Below are 21,031 nucleotides of genomic sequence, written 5' to 3'. Positions count from 1 at the left end.
GAAGTTATTAATTGTTTCTATGATTTGTTCTTTAACTAACTGGTTTTGGAGAATAATATTCTTTAATTATTATTTTCATTGCAATGTGATCTGAGAAGGTTGCATTTATTATTTCTGCTCTTCTGCACTTGTTTGAAATGATTTTATGCCCTAATCCATGGTCAATCTTTGTGAATATACCATGTGCTGCTGAAAAGAAGGTGTATTCCTTTTTGTCCCTATTTATTTTTCTCCACATATCTACTAACTCTAATTTTTCTAAGATTTCATTCACTTCTCTTACCTCTTTATTATTTATTTTTTGGTTTGATTTATCTAGTTCAGATACAGGAAGGTTCAGGTCTCCCACTAGTATAGTTTTTCTACCTATTTCATCTTTGAGCTCCACTAGTTTCTCCTTTAGAAATCTAGATGCTATGCCGTTTGGTGCATACATGTTGAGTACTGATATTTCCTCATTGTCTATACTGCCTTTTATCAGGATGTAATTACCTTCCCTATCTCTTTTAACTAGATTTAATTTTACTTTGCTTTTGTCAGATATCATGATTGTGACTCCTGCCTTCTTTTTATCAGTTGATGCCCAATAGATTTGGCTCCATCATCTTACTTTCACCCTATGCATATCTACCTTCCTCATGTGTGTTTCTTATAGACAGCATATGGTAGGGTTTTGGATTCTAATCCCTCTGCTATTTGCTTGAGTTTTATGGGTGAGTTCATTCCATTCACATGATTATGATTACTAGTTGTGTTTTTCCCAGCATTTTGATTTCTACTCCTTATCCTGCCTTTTCTTCTTTCACTATTTCCTTCTACAACAGTGTTTGTTTTTAATCAGTCCCCCTAGTCCCCACCCTTATTTCATTTCCCTTTCTATTCCCCCTCCCTTCTTATTCCCCCCTTATTTTCCCTGTAGTCTTTCTAAAATTACCCCTCTATCCTCTTCCTCCCTTGTACTTCTTCCCTCCCCACCAGTCCATTTATTACCCTTCTACTCCCCTCTAGGGCGCAAATCTATTCTCTGCCCCAATGGATTGGATCGTTCTTCCCTCTTTGGGTCAATTCCATAACATGTAAGAATTGAGTATCTCCTATTTCAAACCTCTTTATCCTTCCAGTATATTGATGTTCTCCCCCCTCCCGCCATGAGCGTCTTTGTGACATATAAATTTACCCCCATTTGTTTCTTTTCCCATTTATTTTATTTTTAACCTCTATTTAAGCTCTAGTTGTGTGTGTATATATATATATATATATATATATATATATGTATTTATGCATGCACATATCTATATACCTATTTATGTCTTGTCCTTTCATCCTATACACTTTGTCACTGTTCCCTCTAAGTGTAGTTCTTCTAGCTGCCTAGGTGATAACAACAGTTTTTAAGAGTTACCAATGACCTCTTTTCTTATAGGGATACATATCATTTTAACTTATTGAGTCTCTTAAATTTGGGGGGGGGTTATTTTGTTTTTCTTCTTTCCCTCTTTTTTAATTACCTTTTGATGATGCTCTTGAGTTCTGTGCTTGGATGTCAAATTTTCTGTTCAGGTCTGGTCTTTTCTTTACAAGTTCTTGGAATTCTTCTATTTTGTTGAATGACCATACTTTCACCTTTAAGAATATAGTCAGTTTTTCTGGATAGTTGATTCTTAGTTGTAGACCTAATTCCCTTGCTTTCCAGAATATTGTGTTCCATGCCTGCTGGTCCTTCAGTGTGGATGCAGTCAGATCCTGCTTTATCCTCACTGTGGTTCCATTGTTCTTGGCAGGTTGTAATATCTTTTCTTTGTTCTGATAGTTCTTGAATTTGGCTATAATATTCCTGGGTGTTGTCAGTTGGGGAATAAGTATAGGAGGTGATCTGTGGATTCTTTCAATCTCCACTTTTACTCTTGTTCTAGAATATCAGGGAAATGTTCTTGAATAATTTCCTGTAGTATTGTTTCCAGCCTTTTTCTTTTGTCATGGTCTTCTGGTAGACCAATGATTCTTAATTTGTCTCTCCTCAATCAATTTTCTAAATCCTCTGTTTTGTGAATGAGATGCTTCATATTTTCCTCAATTTTTTCATTCTTTTGGTTTTGTTTTATAGTGTCCTGCTGCCTTGTGAGATCACTTAATTCTAGTTGTTGTATTCTGGTTCTTAAAGACTGGATTTCATCCCTGGCATTTTGGTCATCCTTCTCTTTCTGGTCTGATTTTATATGGAGGTCATCTTTCATCCTCTTTACCTCATCTTTCATCTCCTTTGCCTCATCTTTCATCTCTTTTGCCTCATTATCCAGCTGATTGATTTTGGCTTTCAAGACACTGTTTTCTGTTTCCAAATGACTTATCTTGCTGTTAAAGTTGTCTTCAGCCTCTCTTGTGTTTTGAATTCCATTTTAAGTTCTTCTACAGCCTGTATCCAATTCACTGGTATTTTTGATTTATCATTTGCTGATCCCTCCCCCTCTGTTTGATCGCTGTGTAGAAGCTATCTATTGTAATTTATTTCATCTTTTTCTGTTGTTTCCTTATATTCACCCCTTCTTTGCCCCCTGTATTTGTCTGTGCTCTTGCTCCTATCATTTTTTTTTTTGGTTGTGGGGGCTTCTGTCAGTCTTCCCTCTTAGAGCTTTGACAGAAGATCTCTCAGTGCAGTCTCTTAGGGAGAATTGTTGGGAGTTTGAGATTCCCTTTCCTCTGGAGGCTTTTTTTTGGATTAAAGTCCAGCAGTCAGAGGGAGAGGTGTGGAGCCTGGGCTTCCCTGAGCTCTGAAGACTTTTGATGGGATTAAGTTCAGCTTGGTTGGGCTGGGTGTGCTCTGAAGCCAACACCTCCTATAAGGCTGGAGCAAATATGGAGGATCTACACAGCTCTGACCAGACTGCCAGCTCTATGCTCCCTCTCTAGCTCCTTCCCTGTGTTCAACACTCTGAGTGTGGCACAGCCCTGTCAACAAGTTACACCCTTCAGACCAGCACCTTTGCCCGCCCAGAAGTTCCCGCTGCCTCTGGAGTCTCAGAGCTCTCAGTGGGTGCTGGGAGGGGTCCTGGGCTCTTCCTTCTGCCTTCCCCTTAGACCTGAGTCTTCTCGGATTCTGGCTTGGGGGGGGTCATACCTTTTGAATTGAGTCCAGCAGGAAGGCTCTTTGATTCTTGTTGTTAAGTTTGATTTTCAATCCCCTCGGAGCATTCAGTTTTTGATCCGTAAGGAAGGGTATTCAGAGATCTGAACTTCTGCTTCTTCTAGGTTGCCATCTTGATTCAAGTGAGTCTCTTGTAATAAGGTATTATTGGTCTAGTTGCTAATCCATTGTGCTATCAGTTTCAGGTTTTCATTGATATGCTCATCACATTTACAGTTATGATTTTTAAATATTTATTTCACTCCGTGCTATTTTCTTTTATGTACCCTTCTCACTCTCTTTATCCCCCTCTCTTTTTTGTTTCTGACCATTGCCTCCCTTTACTAATTTTCTTGTTATCATATTCTCACTTATTCCCTTCCCCTCCTAGTTCCCTCGGTGAGTAAAATATATTTCTATATTTGACTTATGATAGATAGATAGTGATATATGCATATATCTCTTGCTATATATTTATTTGCCTCATCTCTTTTGAGAACAAATTTATGCAAAATGAATTATAGATAAAAAATTCCTAAACTTTCATATTAAAAAGCTTTCCTTGGGGACAGCTAGGTGGTTCAATGGATTGAGAGCTAGCCGAGTGACAAGAAGTCCTAGGTTCAAATCTGACCTCAGACACTTCTTAGCTATGTGACCCTGGGCAAGTCACTTAACCCCCAATGTCTAGTCCTTACTGCTTTTCTTCCTTAGGACCAATACATAGTATTGATTCTAAGACAGAAGGTAAGGTTTATTTTTAAAAATTAAAATAAAAAAAAAAGTTTCTTCCACTGACTGTAACCAACACACAATTAGTTTTAACATTTTGAGTCAAAAGATTAGAACATGGAAATATACACTGCCTAAAGTTGGTGGGAAAATCCTGTTTAAAAAAAAACAAAACAAAACAACCTCTTATCTTCCCTTTTTTAATAAGCAAAATGTGAAAGAAAATGGTTATTTGAAATATTAAGATTTATGTGATACAAATAAAGATTATTCATTCTAGAAAGCCTGGTAGTGTCATTGCTCTATATCATAACACTTATGTCATCTTAAATGATTTACTTATACATAACTAGTGCTGATTTCAACTGACTTCAGGTCATTAGAATAGAAAAGGGTAGTTGTTTTTTATTTTCCCTTTTTTTCCCACAGGGCTGAAATTGTATTCAAAAGTACTTTTATTTTTCAGTCAAATAAGAAAATAAATCTTTACTGTTACATTCAAAACCAACTTTGAGTATATCATACTTTTTTTCTATCATTTTCTTTAAGTGAAGATGACATTTTAGACTGTTAAAAGAAAGGTAAAAATGTGCCTTTTGCAATTCTAAATGACTTCTTACAAATGTGAGGTGATATCAAAACCTTCAAGAGCAGCAAACAGCAAGTAAAAATTATCTCATCACTGCATTTGTTTATTTCTCCCCCTTTTGATTTTAGGCAATACCCATTTAGTTTAAGATGTTGACTGCATTTGAAGAGATGCTTTGTGTATGTGTTTAAAAGGTGATTGCTTTTAAATTACATCCTAAATAGGCAAACAAAATGAATATAGGCTTAATACAATCTTAAGTATCAGCTTCCATAATGCTTATTAGTTTCAACTCACATGGGTGTTTTTGTGGCTTTCACAAATAAATAAATAGAACTTTCTAAAGTAAATGAAAAAGCAAAACTATGCAATTGCTAATGAAATATGTAAATTGCAACACAAATTGTTTAAGTAAAGATCTGTGTGTTTGATGATGTGCCATGCACACACACATACATATACATACATTTGTGATGATTTTTAATCCTGTGCACTGTTAAAAACTCCTTTTGATTTTTGAAATCTATCTTCCTCATCTAGTGCATATCTTGTTTGTTTGTTTGTTTGTTTGTTTGTTTTTCCTTCACTCTATATACACTTAGAACTTAGGCATACCTCTTTTTACATAAAGTCAACACAGTCAAGAATCTGAGTTTTGCTATATGTTTTTGGAACTTATACTGAATTCCTGGTGTGTTAACACAATATAGTTTGGTGGTATTCTAATTAAAAGACAGAGGATCATAATATATAGGTCCGAAAATTTCATGGAACCCCCAGGGAAGCTGTGGCACTGCAAAAATCAGCATGCAACAGAATGCTGTATTTATAGCCTTCTGGTGAAAAGCAGATCTTTATTTGTATACTATCAAAAGAACTATTGAATTTTCTATAACTTTCTGTCTATCAAATATTTATTCAAAATAAAAGATATATATGTAAACATTTATGAAATACATCTCTCTGTGTAGATAAAGGAATACAAGGAATACATAAATCTATAACTTTCAAGCTACTTTGATTGATTTCTCCCTTGTATGGCCTCATGAAGGGGGAAATAAAGTTTATTAGGGAGATTCTCACCTTTCAAGACTTTGATTTCATTTGGAACACACAGAGATAAACTTATATGGCCTCACAGCTTTAAGTTTTATAGAAAATTAATACTGGTTGAATGATCAGTAATGGGCAAGTTATTTTACCTTGATAACTCCACAGATCATTTAGAAATTTATTTTAGCAATCAGTAAATAGACATTTTTTCTATTTTCCATGTGTTCCAGATGCTATCCTAAGTATTAGGGATATAAAGAAAGAATTTAAAAATAAAGAAAAATGGGCCATGATCTCAAGGAGCTCTCATTATAATGGTCTGTGCACCAATATGTATATACTAGATATATACAGAGGAGGAGAGTAATCTAATATGGGAAGGAACTAGCAACTGAGTGGCTTGCAATGAGATTTCTGGGAAAGGTCTCCTTCCCAGGATGACACTTGGGCTGATTCTTGAAGAAGGCCACATTCTAAGAACAGAGACAGAGAGGAAGAATGAACTTTCCAAGCACTGAGAAAATCTCATTTAAAGGCATGCAGAGGGAATGTGGAAGATTGTATATGATGAGACTTGTACATTTCTGAAGGTTTTTCTTAGGGCCTCAGATAGTAAACACGTCATTGACTGGCATCATCTACGATGTGTTTCTTGTGGATAGAGTCCTTCTCAAATAGATTTTAAAAGTGGGGAAAGAGTGGAAAATATTCATATGATTTAATATAGTTGAGATATAAATTAGTACCAAAAATCATTTACTCATATCCTCTATCTTTTATTTGGCACATATAATTCAATTTAATTTCTAGAATGGCTACAAATCATCAGTACTTGCAGGATGTTTGAACATTATTATTATTATTATTGCAGTGACCTGATTCATTAAAGACTTTCATTTTATTATGAGGAAATAACTGAAACACTAGAGAAAGTAGACTCCATAGACTTGCTTTTATTCTTGCTAGTTCGAATAAATATACATCCTATGTTTTATTCCTTCACATGATTTCAATGAAAATATTGTTTAAATTATTCCCTTGTTTTGTTCCTTCCACTTTTTTTGATGGACTCTCAGTCAAGAAGATCTTCATTCCAGTCTATCTCATGTAGTCACTGTGTTGCCCCGAGTAGGATACTTATCCTTTTTCATCCTCAGTTTCCCCATCTATAAAATATGAATAATACTCTTAGTACTTACTTCATAGTGATGTTGTGAGAATCAAATGAGACAATCAAACAAAGTTCTTTATAAACTCCCAAAACTACTAAAAATGTTAGTCATTATTTTTAAACAATTCAAATTATGCTGCACATTTACTACTTGTATTCTACCTTTCTAGGAGCTTACCAAAAGTCAAAACAAAACAAAACAAAAGAATAAACAACATTTGACTTGGTAAAGGAAAGCAATTTTTGAGACATCCCTTCAACAAAAGAGGTTCTCCTGTAGATGTAAAGTTTATTTGAGGTTCCTTAATTAATGTAATCAGAGAAATAACTTCATCAGTATTTAATCATCAACATAAATAGACATAGAACAGCTAAGTCAAGCAGTGGATAGAGTGCCAGGCATGGAACCAGAAAGACTCATCTTCCTGAGCTGAATTTGGCCTCAGACACTTAATAGCTATGTGATCCTGGACAAGTCATTTAATTGTTTCTCTCAATTTCTCATCTTTAAAATGAGCAGGCATGACTCTTTGACGAAATCATTTCAGCATATCTGTCAAGAAAACTCCAAATGGAATCTCAAAGAGTTGGACGTAACTAAAAAATTACTAAACAATAAATAAATAGTAATAAAACAGGAAGACATATTAGGTAGTGGCAAATCAAAGGCAATTCTTTATCTATTGATAAATAATCATGGATTATGTTATATATAAGGTGGGACCAACCAACACTTTGAAGATTAGTGTATTCCTTACAGAAAGTATACTCTTTTAATCAAACAGAAACAATTGGACTTAGCACCTAACTATCAATAATAAAATTCACTATTTGGTAACAGTTGTTTGGAAAATTAGAAAGCAGTCTGGCAGAAACTAGTTATAGACCAATATCTTGCACCATTTACCAAGATAAGAGCAAAATGAATGCATGACCCAGATATAAAATGATATATCATAAGCACATTAGAAAATATTACCTATCTATGAATGAGAGAAGAATTTGTGAATAAATTTAATTTTGAAAACATAAATTAAAAATATTTTTTACAAATAAAGCTATTGCAGCATATATTAGGAGGAAAATAAATTTTATACACAGGTTCTAGGATAGAGGTCTCATATTAAAATATATAGAGAACTTTGTCAAATATATAAGACTATGAGCCATTCCCCAATTAATGAATGGTCAAAAGATATGAATAAAGATAGATATGAAAAGATAGATGAAAAAATCAAAGCTATATATAAATATATGAAAAAGTGCTCTAAATCATTATTGATTGGAGAAGTGCAAATCAAAATCATTATGACTATCATCCCATACCTATATAAAATTGACTAAAATGATAAAAGGGCAAAATGATGAAAGTTGGAGGGAATATGGAAAAATGGGAATTCTAATATACTGTTGGGGGACTGTCACAACATGCATTTTGGAGAACAACATGGAATTATGCTGAGAGCTATAAATCCATGGGTATTTTTAACTCAGCAATAACACAATTTGGTTTATTTCCTAAGGTGATCAAGGAAAAAAGAATAGAACTTGTATGTTTATACATACATATATCTATATATAGATATATGTATATGTATATGAGCTTTGTAGTGGTAAAGAACCAGAAATTGAAGGGATTCCCATCAATTGGAGAATGACTAGATAAGTTGTAGCACATGATTGTAATTGAATAGTGCTATACTATAAGAAATGATGAGCAGGTTAATTTTGGAAAAACATGGCAAGACCTACTTGAAATTATGAAGAATGAAATGAGCAGATCCAAAACAACATTCCATACAGCAACAGAAATTCAGACTGAAGATTGATGTATTTGTCTGATAATTACTGATAAAAACGGATAAATAGAAATAAGAAAGATGTTGTTTTATATATTTATACAACTTTTTGTTAAATGATGCCTTCTCTAATGGAAGGTGAGGAGGGAGGAAGTTACCTGTATATTTTAAAGAAACAATTAAATTTAATTTGAAGATATGAAACTATGAATACTTTCTGCCCCGTCATCTCTCCCTCAGATGAACTTGTCCCTGCCTCTGCTTTTCATTTCTCTTTGGTCTGGAGTAGCAACCTTTTCACTGATATCCAACTGACTTGACTCCATTGGCCCTTGTGACCTGACTCTGTCTCAAATTTAATATTTCTTAAGATGTTGATTAGAAAACACTTTTCTTGCTCCTTGTCCCAAATGAATTTTTGTCAGTTAATCTAAACACCAGAATTATTGGTTATGTTCCAGCATATAATGTCCTACTCAAAGCCCAAATGGAAAGAAATTTTTTTTTTTAAATTGCGAAGGTCTCAAGATGCTCTTCTTTGTAGATATCACCAGCCTTATTGAATCAAGACCTCAATAAATATAGACACTTTTCAGTGATATCCATGACCACTCAAAAGACATCAGTTTAGTCATCCATGCAAGAATAAACAAGGATGATGGTTTGTAAATTATTTAAATTATGGCATACAATTAGATAGGCAAATAAAAGATAAGAGAAATTAGTGGCCATAATTTCCTGAGGCAAGCTCATGGACAGGACAAAGGAACTACTTATCATCTCAGTTGTACCAACTAGCTGAAGAATAGTCTGAAGGTAATAGAACTTGTTGGGTAGTCATACCTAGAGGACAGATTTTTGAAAGAGAAGATAAAATGCAGACTTTTGAGGATCATTTCTCTTTTTTTTTTATTTGGTCAATTTCTAACATCATTCCCTGGTTACAAAAATAATTTTCTATTCCTCCCTCACCACCACCGCCTCCACTCCCATAGCTGATGCAAAATTCAATGTGTCTTTGATCAGAATCCATTTGCATATTGTTGGCATTTGCACTAGGATGTTCATTAAGAGTCTAGATCCCCAGTTGTATACTCCTCGACCCATGTATTCAAGCAGTTGTTTTTCTTCTGTGTTTTTATTCCCACAGTTTTTCCTCTGAATGTGGATAGTGTTCTTTCTCAGAGATCCCTCCAGGTTGTTCAGGATCACTGCATTGCCACTAATTACATTTAATTGTACCACAGTGTATCAGTCTCTGTGTACAATGTTCTCCAGGCTCTGCTGCATTACTTCCTGGAGGTTGTTCCAGTCCTCATGGAATTCCTCCACTTTATTATTCCTTTGAGCACAATAGTATTCAATCACCAACATATACCACAATTTGTTCAGCCATTGCCCAATTAAAGGGCATCCCTTCATTTTCCAATTTTTTTTGCCACCACAAAGAGCGCAGCTATGAATATTCTTGTACATGTCTTTTTCCTTATTATCTCTTTGGGGTATAGACCCAGCAGTGCTATGGCTGGATCAAAGGGCAGACAGTCTTTTATCGCCCTTTAGGCATAGTTCCAAATTGCCCTCCAGAATGGTTGGATCAGTTCACAACTCCACCAGCAATGAATTAATGTCCCTACTTTGCCACATCCCCTCCAGCATTCATTACTTTCCTTTGCTGTCATGTTAGCCAATCTGCTAATCTGAGGTGATATCTCAGAGTTGTTTTGATTTGCATCTCTCTGATTATCAGAGATTTAGAGCACTTTTTCATGTGCTTATTAATAGTTTTGTTTTCATTGACAGAAAATTGCTTATTGATGTCCCTTGTCCATTTATCAGTTGGCTTGATTTTTTGTTCAATTGATTTAGTTCTTTTTAATTTGAATAATTAGACCTTTGTCAGAGGTTTTTGTTATGAAGATTGTTTCCCAGTTTATATCCCTTCTGATTTTGGTTACATTGGTTTTGTTTCTACAAAACTTTTTAATTTAATGTACTAAAAATTATTTGTTTTACATTTCATGACTTGTTCTAAGTCTTGCTTGGTTTTAAAATTTTTCCCTTCCCTAAGAACTGACATGTATACTATTCGGTGTTCACATAATTTACTTATAGTTTCCTTCGTTATGTTCAAGTCATTCACTCATTCTGAGTTTATCTTGGTGTAGGGTGTGAGGTTTTGATCCAAGCCTAATCTCTCCAACACTGTCTTCCAATTTTCCCAGCAGTTTTTTATGGAATACTGGATTTTTGTCCCAAAAGCTGGGATCTTTGGGCTTGTCATAGACTGTCTTGCTAAGGTCACTTACCCCATATCTATTCCATTGATCCTCCTTTCTGTCTCTTGCCAGTACAAAATTGTTTTGATGACCACTGCTTTATAGTATAGTTTGAGATCTGGGACTGCAAGGCCACCTTCTTTGAATTATTTTTTTTTCATTATTTCCCTGGATATCCTTGATCTTTTGTTATTCCAAATGAACTTTGTCATGGATTTTTCTAATTCAGTAAAAAAGTGTTTTGGAAATCCGATGGGTATGGCACTAAATAAATAGATAACTTTAGGTAGGATGGTTATTTTCATTATATTACCTCATCCTACCCATGAGCAGTTAATGTTTTTCCAATTGCTCAGATCTAGTTTTAGTTGTGTGGAAATTGTTTTGTAGTTGTGTTCATATAGTTCCTGTTTTTGACTCAGCAGATAGATTCCCAAGTATTTTATATTGTCTAGGGTGATTTTGAATGGAATTTCTCTTCTAATTCCTGCTGATGAGATGTGTTGGAGATATATAGAAATACTGATGACTTATGTGGGTTTATTTTGTATCCTGCAACATTGCTAAAGTTGTTGATTATTTCCACTAGCTTTTTAGTTGATTCTCTAGGATTCTTTAAGTAGACCATCATATCATCTACAAAGAGCGATAACTTGGTATCCTCCTTGCCTGTTTTAATGCCTTCAATTTTTTTCTTCTCTAATTGCTATTTCTAGTGTTTCTAGTACAATGTTAAATAATAGAGGTGATAAGGGCATCCCTGTTTCACTCCTAATCTTATTGGGAATGTGTCTAGTTTATCCCCATTGCAGATGATCTTGGCTGATGGTTTTAGATAGATATTGTTTATTATTTTTAGGAAAGACCATTCTATTCCTATAATTTCTAGTGTTTTTAATAGGAATGAGTGTTGTATTGTATCAAAGGCTTTTTCTGCGTCTATTGAGATAATCATGTGATTTTTGTCAGTTTGCTTGTTGATATGGTCAATTATGTGGATGGTTTTCCTAATATTGAATCATCCTTACATGCCTGGTATAAATCCCACCTGATCATAGTGAATAACCCTTGTGATGACTTGTTGGAGTCTTTTGCTAATATCCTATTTAAGATTTTTTGCCTCTATATTCATTAAGGAGATTAGTCTGTAGTTTTCTTTCTCCATTTTTGAATAGCCTGGCTTTGGAATCAGTACCATATGTGTGTCATAAAAGGAATTTGGTATAACTATCTCTTTGCTGATTATGTCAAATGGTTTCTATAGTATTGGGATTAGCTGTTCTTTTAATGTTTGATAGAAATCACTTGTGAATCCATCAGGCCCTGGGGATTTTTTCTTAGGGAGTTCTTTGATGGCCTGTTGGATTTCTTTTTCTGATATGGGATTATTTAAGAATTCTATTTCTTCTTCTGTTAGTCTAGGCGATTTATATTTTTGTAAGTATTTGTCCATATTATCTAGATTGCCATATTTTTGCCATATAGTTGGGCATAGTACTTTTTAATGATTGCCTTAATTTCCTCTTCATTGGAGGTGAGTTCTTCTTTTTCATCTATAATACTATTAATTTGATTTTCTTCTTTCCTTTTTTTATTAGCTTGGCCAGTACTTAGTCTATTTTGTTTATTTTTTCAAAATACCAGCTTCTAGTCTTATTTATTAGTTCAATAGCTCTATCACTTTTGATTTTATTAATTCCTTCCTTAATTTTTAAGATCTCTAATTTGGATTTTTAATTTGTTCACTTTCAAGTTTTTTGATTTGCATGTCCAAATCATTTACCTCTGTTCTCTCTAATTTGTTAATATATGAACTCAACGGTATAAATTTTCCCCTGAGTCCTGCTTTGGCTGCATCCCATAGATTTTGAAAGGATGTCTCATCATTGTCATTTTCTTCAGTGAAATTATTGTTTCTATGATTTATTCTCTAACCAATTTTGGAGAATCAAGTAATTTAATTTCCAATTAAGTTTTTATCTGGCTCTCCATGTACCCTTACTGATCATTATTTTTATTGCCTTATGATCTGAAAATGTTGCATTTATTATTTCTACTTTTCTGAATTTGTGTGCCATGTTTTTATGACCTAGTATAGGGTCAATCTTTGTGAATGTACCATGTGATGCTGAAAAGAAGGCGTATTCCTTTTTTGTCCCTTTTTATTTTTATCCATATATCTATTAACTCTAATTTTTCTAAGATTTCATTCACCTCTTTTACCTCTTTCTTATTTATTTTTTGATTTGATTAATCTAAATTTGATAGTGGTAGGTTCAGGTCTCCCACTAGTATAGTTTTACTATCTATTTCCTACTTAATTTCTACTAGTTTTTCCATTAGAAATTTGGGTGCTATTCCATTTGGTGCATACCAGCTGATTAGTGATATTTCCTCATTGTCTATACTCCCTTTTATTATGATGTATTTACCTTCTTTATCCCTTTTAATCAGGTCTATTTTTATTTTGGCTTTGTCAGACATCATGATTTCAACTCCTGTCTTCTTTCTATCAGTTGAGGCCCAATAGGTCTTGCTCCAAACTTTAATTCTGACCTTGTGATTATCTATTCACCTCATCTGTGTTTCTTGTAGACAACATATGGTAGAGTTTTGGATTCTAATCCACTCTCCTATTCGTCTACATTTTATGGGTGAGTTCATCCCATATATATTCAAAGTTATGATTGTCACTTGTGAATTCCCTAGCATTTTGATATCCTCTCCTAGTTCTCTCCTTTCTTCTTTTGCTATATCCTTTTAAACCAGTGGATTACTTTTAATCAATCCCCCTAATCCCCTAACTTGATATGCTTCCCTTTCTGGTCCCTCCTTTTTTGTACTTGCTCCCCCCCTAACCCCTTTAGTTTTACCTTCTCCCTTACCCTGTAGGATAAGATAGAATTTAAGATCCCAATGGATCTAGATGCTCTTCCCTCTCAGAGTTGATTTCACTGAGAATAAGGTTTAAGTATTACCTATTAGCACTCTCTTCTTCTCCTTCTTATAAGAGTATTCTTCCCCATCCCTTCCTATGTGTATCTTTGTGAGAAAAAGATTTTTCTATTTATTTTATTTCTTCAAGTATCTCTTGGTACCCTCTTCAATTCCCCCCACACCCTTTTTCTTTTTTTTTGCATATCATCTTATAGCCCTTGATACTCCAATCTTTTCCTATGAGTAATTCTTCTAATTACTATTATAATGAATACAGTTTTTGAGAGGTACAAATAACATTTTCCCCATATATTAATATATATGTATATATATACATATATATACATATATATATGTATATATATATATAATTTGATCTAATTGTAGACCTTAAAGAAGAGAGTTTAAATACAAAAAAAAAATTCTCTTTTTCCCTCTTTTTCTTATTTACCTTTTCATGTTACTCTTGATCTTTGTGTTTGGATATCAAACTTTCCACTTATTTCTGGTCTTTTCTTGACAAATATTTGGAAATCTTCTATTTTGTTGAATGCCCTGGAAGTATATAGTCAGTTTTGATGGTTAAGTGATTCTTGGTTGAAGACCCAGTTCTCTTGCCTTTCTGAATATCATGTTCCAGGCCTTGTGGTCCTTTAGTGTGGAAGCTGCCAGGTCTTGTGTGATCCTGATTGATGCTCCTTGGTATCTGAATTGTCTCTTTTTGGCTTCTTGTAGAATTTTCTCCCTAGTCTGAATGCTCTGGAATTTGGCAATTACATTCCTTGGAGTTGTCTTTTGGGGTATTAGTATAGAGGGTGTTCTATGAACTCATTCAATATCTATTTTGCCCCCTTGTTCTAGAACTTCAGGGTAGTTTTCTTGGATGAGTTCTTGTAGTATGATGTCAAAATTTCTATTTATTTCTGGCTTTTCAGGGAGACCAATGATTTTCAAATTGTCTCTCCTTCCACAGTTTTCCTGTTCTGTCACCTTGTCAGTGAGATATTTTATGTTTTCTTCTATTTTTTCAGTCTTTTGACTTTGCTTTATTAATTCTTGCTGTTTTTCAAGATCATTAGTTTCCAGTTGCCTAATTCTTGTCTTTAAGGCCTGATTTTCTGCTTTAACCTTTTGATTTTCAGCTATATGTTTTGGTTTTGTGCTATAATTTTTTTTTAATTTTCTTTTTGAACCATTTACCACTTATCTTGCCAGAAGGCTTCTAGCTTTTTGATAAGCTCCAATTTAAATTCTTCCAGAGCTTTTGGACAATTTCCAATTTTTTAGAAAGTTTTGTTTTTTGTTTGAATTTCCTCCTGTATATCCTCTGTAGCCTGAGTTTTTCCTCCATAAAATTTTTCAAGGATCAGTGCCTTTTTTTTTTTGCTTTTTTTGGAAGGCTTTTGGGGCTCCTGTGCACAATTAGCCATCACTGTGGAAGATTTACCTTCCCGTTTTAGTCAGAAATCTGAGTGAGCTGGGCAGGTTCTCTGTGTATGGAGTTAAGGAGGAAGTATTTTGCCTGAGGCACGCTCTCAAATCTCCGCAGTTGTGCTACCTTCATGGGGGGCACCCACAGTCTGAGCTCCCCCGCCTGCCAGGGTTTCAGGTGTATATGCTGTCAGGGGTAGATCCTTGTTTGTCTTAGTCAGCTCCCAAGACCAAGAGTTGCCCCTTGCTTGCTCCAGAATAGCCCGTCATTCACTCGCTGATTCTGGCACGCACTGCTTCTGACTCTGGCTCCTTTGGTGGGGTGAGGGAAAGTAGATCAGCTCACATTAGAGTGGGAGCTTTTTCACCCCCTTATAGTGTGGAAATGCCCAAATCCCATGTACCTAAATGCTGCACCCTACTATAGAGTCCCTTCGTTCTTATGAAAATGTTTTTTGGGGCCTTTTGACATATTCTATTTCAGTGGGTAAGAGGAGATGAAGCTTCCCATGTCTAGACCACCACCATGCTTACCCAGAAGTTTGAGGATCATTTCTGAAGATAATATGGGATCATTTTCTAGGCAGATCCAATGATGAATAGGCCTCATTTTCTACTGCAGTTAAATGGTAGAAAAGCTAAACTTCAGTTCAAAATAATGTCCACCAAAACAACCATGTTTCCTGTGTCATATACTATAGTAGATATTGGTGATAGAAAGCCAAAACCAAATGTGATTCCTTCCTTCAAGGAGCTACATCACACTGGTGGTGTGAGGGACAATATGTACAATTTTAAGTTAATACAAAATCTCTATAAAAATCCTTGGTGATTTTGATCGGTGGAAGGAAGCAATAATTGTATTTGCTAATGTACTTTCAATGAACCAAAAAAACTTAAACTTTGAAGTTATTCCAGCCATACTGACTGGCCAGTGAACAGACATGGAGATGATATATAAAACATGATGTAGGAATACACAGACATATGTAAATATGTATACATACATAAGTACAACACACCTATTTATGTATACATGGAAAGAGACAGATGGGCATTGGCTGCAGTATCAAGAACAAGAGAAAGAATAAATTACCATCAACCTAGAAACATAAGTTGAGCTAGATCATGAGGGACTTCACATACCAAAAGGGGGGGGAGGTCATGTGTTTTATCCTATAAACAAGAAGGAGCCACAGAAATTTTAGGGGGAGTAGAGTGTCAAAAGTCTGTTTTAAGAATATCATCCCAGTAACTGTGCAGAGTAGGGGAGAGGCTAGACTCAGGCAAAGCAAATATAGGACTATTACAGGAGTTCAGGAAAGAAATGATAAAGCTCTGAATCAAAATGATTGTGATGTTAGTGGAGAAGAGAAAATACATGTGAGAAAATGGTATTAGCATCAATAAGATTGGAACTGAAAGGGAGAACTAAATGATAAAACTGCTAATAAATTTGGTTCAAGAAAATCAGTGAGATCTTAGATTGTGGATCAAAGAGCAGGTTGCTGTTTGAGAAAGCACTTTATAGGTCACCAGGAAGGTAAGGAGGGAAACCTCTAGATTAAAGAGGTTGACTTTCAGCCCAGTTAAAGAGTCATTGGAGGTCAGATAGGGAATGTTTTTTCTAATTTAGAAAAACAAGGGTTTTCCTGCCCTGGAAGACTTCACCAGAGAGAGTAGAGCAGGAACTCAAAGTGTTTGCTAGATGGCCTAAAGCATATATACAATGACCAATGTTCCCATAGAAAAGAGCTTGTGGTGCCAGAATTTGTACACCAAGAGCAAACATTGATTAATTGGTTCTGAGGGCTTAAAGACTGAGTCACTTTGCCAAATTGCAGTGGTGTTGGCCAGGAAATCCAACATGTGATCTAACAGCTAACATAAGAAGGTTTGAACCCAGCCAAATCTGGGCATAAGATATGGGGGAAAATGGGTGGGGGGTCTGAATAAAGAATTACTTGGGTACCAAAAATTATTCTGACAAATTTCCTTACACTGGCATGAATGATATATTACCCAGTAAAATATTTACTACTTTGTAACCTTCCTATTTTGTTCATAATTTTAAATACCTGAATAATTTCCTATAGAGATTTTTGCATTAGAAAATTCTAAATTGAGATCATGTGGTGAGTTTAAGGATAAGAGGGCAAGGAAGAAATAAACATCTGCACCCGCCCTGTGAGCAGATAAAATATAGTCCTTTGAATTTTCTCAAATTTAGATCTACACTGAGTGAGCAAGCTATATTCTGAGACTAACTAGTGGAAGAAAAGTAGAGGCCCTGGTATGTGGCAATGTAGTGACTCATAAAAATGATATTATATTATCTTTCAACTAAACTGTCATGTATATGGCATTTGTCATCTTTAGCATGCAGAGATTTTTTTCAAGTAATCATTAATAGTGTAATGATCTCTAAGGTCCCTTCCAGCTATGACATACTATTACTTCATTTCTCTTTGTTAACTTAGATATTGATTTTTTTTCTTTACTTCATTGGTAATTTTCCATTTCCCCTATCTATTATCAAAATTATTTAACCTTTGTTCTTATATCCTTCCTTGAAATTCTTTTTTATCCACACTGCCATCTTTCTTTAATATTTCAGTCTTTTTGTTATTGTAGATTTTCATATAGTGTGATCCCTCTCTCATTCTCTCTCTCTCTCTCTCTCTCTCTCTCTCTCTCTCTCTCTCTCTCTCTCTCTCTCTCTCTCTCCCTCCCTCCCTCCCTCTGCTCAAAAACACAACTTTTAAGGAGAAATAAGCCTTTCTATTCTTCTATACATTTTCATTTCTTTTCATCAGTGATATGGAAGCAATATTCCCTAGCCTCCATCTCCTCCCCATGTTTGTCCTCTATCCAACATTTTTCTACTTTAAACTTGGACTTAGTATCCCCTAGGCATATTTCCTTCCATTTATCTAAATTGAATCTCATACAGTGTTGGTGTTTTCCCATTTCTTACTTCCCATCATTCTGAAACTTTCCTACTACTTTTACGATCTTCACAGCTTCCTTTGAAATGGTATCTGTACAGTTGATAAATGTATACTTTGCTTCTCTCTAGATCACTTAAAATGATGTTGTATGCTCCTGACCTTTTTGAAATCCAATATGATTCTTCATGAGATTTTTCTATTCTGTGTTTATTTCCCCATGTTTCTTTGTTGTTGAGTTGATCTTAATGGTAATAATAAATAAACCATTTACCTGGGGGAGTGAAGACATTAATATAAGAAAGGGGGGTCATGATATGCATTTAAAACCAAAAGGCATTAAATTGTAGATTCAGAGCTTGAGGGAGTTATAGAGGCCATCAGTTCTTATTCCTCTTTCTTAAGATGAGAAAACAAGAACAGAGAAGTTAAGCACCAGTGAAAAGGGTAAGAAAACTAGTAAGAGTCTGAGGGAGGATTTGAACCTGACTGCCAGACTAATAGCCTATTCAGATTTACACTATGCTGTCTCAATAAAAATAATCAAATCCCTCAGTCAAAGGCTGTAATGAGTTGGGGATAAATATATACATTTCATTTTATTGGTAGGGAAGAAAGCAAGAAGTCCCAGGTGCCTGTCTAACCCACTCTTACAAATTTGGTTAGATTCTTTCTTTCTTTCATTTTTCTTTTCTTCCTTCTCTCTCTCCCTCCCTCCCGCAGTTCATTCCTTCCTTCATTCATTCCTTCTTTTGTTCATTCCTTAGTTCCTTCATTCCTTTCTTCCTGTGTGACCTTATGTTAAGGTTGCTATAGAGGAGAATTAATGCTTCCAGTAAATGGCATCTAAAGACCCTTCAGCCTCTAAGGTTCTAGGTCTGGGTTTTACTAAGTGATCTTAGAACCAGCAAAATAAGTTATTCCCAAGATGCTACATCCTTTTTATGGGTGTTGACCTCCTGTGAATCTTAGAGAGAGCATCATTCAAGTTGAAGACAGATATTTTACTATTTGGGGGGATCGAGATTCATAAATTTTATCTACATTACAATATTTAGTCACTGTTACATTTTTGTTAATTTGCTTCTTATACATCTATTGCTTATCAATGTCAATATCAATAAATTCATTGAGAAAATGGATTGTTTCATTTTTAATAATCATATCATTGGAATCTAGTGTATTGCATGATTCAGAATAGACAATTAGTGTTGGTTGTTGAATTGATTATTAGGTGCTGATTTTTTATTTCTCAAGAATACTGAAGAATGTGCTCTCTCAGCATAGTAGTAATGGACTCATCATACCATAGGAACCAATAGAGTTATAATTAAGAATTTGTTCAGTAGGGCAGATACAACAAACTTTGTCCAGGACTGGTGGCATGAAGGCTCCCTCCCCACAGCCCACCCCTGCCATGCTAGGTCATTGATGAAGACATGGTTGGGCAGATGGCAAGCCAGTATTACCCCAGCATGGCATCTCTAATTTTCTGATTTTAGCTCAGTGGTATTGCTATGTGCTAAACTCTATTGTTTAGGTGACCCAGAATTTTCACACCCTGGGGCTAAGTTCCAATTGTTTCCCCCTATTTATGTCATTGAGAATCAATGTGGAGACACTAAGGGATTTTAATCCCAAATTGAGAATTGAATCTGGAGTTATTTGTTGCTAAGTAGTGTCAATTCCGTAATAATGCAAAAGTATCTCAGAGACCTAAAAGAGTTGTTTAAATGTAAGAGGAGAAATGAAAAAAAAATTGTGTTTTTATTGTCTTAGATTAAATTTCTGCACATTGGGGATTTTATTTTTGTTAATGCACCACAACGTATACAACTTAAGCAGTGAGAAAGACTGAAGTATCATCTTTGAAAAAGTGAATTTGCCTTTTCTAAGGTTCATCTGTGGTGCTGAAAAAAGAAACGAGAAGATGCTTATGGTCTTATTAAAAAGACAACATAAAATAAAGGATGACACCACAAAAATAAGGTTTCTTTTTCAATTCACATAGGTGGTGGGAGAAGTGTTTGTGATATTGCTTAAAGCTCATTACCAGTAACATCCTATATTACTTCCAAGGGGTGATTAATCACTCGACAGTTTGTATGTGACAGTTAAAGGAAAAGCTAGGTCTTCAGCTTATTGATATTACCAGTGGCTTCTCAAAAAATTAGATCAAACTTTCAAGTTATTGGAATACAGAAGACCTTTTCTCATTTATTCTTCCTTGTTTCACTATTTTAGTATTATAATGGGCTACCTGTTATATAGTATTTGTGTCTTTCCCCATTGGAATGCAAGCTCTTTGAAGGTAGACTATCTTTATATTTACTTATCTTTATAGCCCCTGGACTTAGCATTATGTCAAGCACAGGCTTAAATCTTCATTTCCTTTTCCTGACTCTTTTCAACACTAAGAAAGTACTATTATAGAATTTGTTGAAAAGTATCTCCAAGTCTTTCTTTTTCCCTGATTCCCAAAATTGCCACAATGCCACCAATTAAAATGACAATTATTTCACAACCCTTTCCCCATGCCTGATTTAATTTAGACTATGATATTTGATTTCTTACTATGGATGGATTGACATTGGAAAATTCTATGGCATTTCTTTGACCTCAATCTTGTATTTTATAGAAGGTACCAAGAATAAATCATCATATATGACACAGAATTGAAGTGTAGATGAGGGAGGAGATACCTTTTTTATTTCACTTACTTCAGAAGGGATTGATTCGACACTTGCTAAAAGGCATAACCATCACAATTTCTATAGCTTTCCATTGAGGTGATACCTTACTATACCATGTAATAGCATGATTCTGGATTTAGGAGTTTTCTAAGATGTTGACTTTGCCTTTATATGTTCTCCTGAGTGTCTAGTAAGTTCTGCATTATACAACATATCTTGAAGAGAAGAAAAAATATTACTTTCCTTGTCTAAATAGAGTTTAATATTTGTACTCTATA

At 34.7% G+C, this 21,031-nt stretch overlaps 1 protein-coding gene and 1 long non-coding RNA gene across 5 annotated transcripts in view; one reads left to right on the top strand and one right to left on the bottom strand.

Annotated features, from left to right (window-relative positions):
* The window catches only part of FSTL5 (follistatin like 5), a 980,329-nt gene that overhangs the window by 620,631 nt on the left and 338,667 nt on the right, over positions 1 to 21,031 (top strand). The window lies entirely within an intron of this gene.
* LOC130455080 (uncharacterized) overlaps positions 6,261 to 21,031 on the bottom strand; it is a 35,394-nt gene continuing 20,623 nt past the window's right edge. Inside the window, exon 3 of the long non-coding RNA XR_008912935.1 lies at positions 6,261 to 6,661. This is a non-coding gene — a long non-coding RNA (uncharacterized LOC130455080). The remainder of the gene's footprint in view (positions 6,662 to 21,031) is intronic.

This window comes from Monodelphis domestica, chromosome 6 (assembly GCF_027887165.1).
Source record: "Monodelphis domestica isolate mMonDom1 chromosome 6, mMonDom1.pri, whole genome shotgun sequence".
NCBI lineage: Eukaryota > Metazoa > Chordata > Mammalia > Didelphimorphia > Didelphidae > Monodelphis > Monodelphis domestica.
Note: the sequence above shows the minus strand (reverse complement) of the source record. Positions and strands in the feature narration are given on the sequence as shown.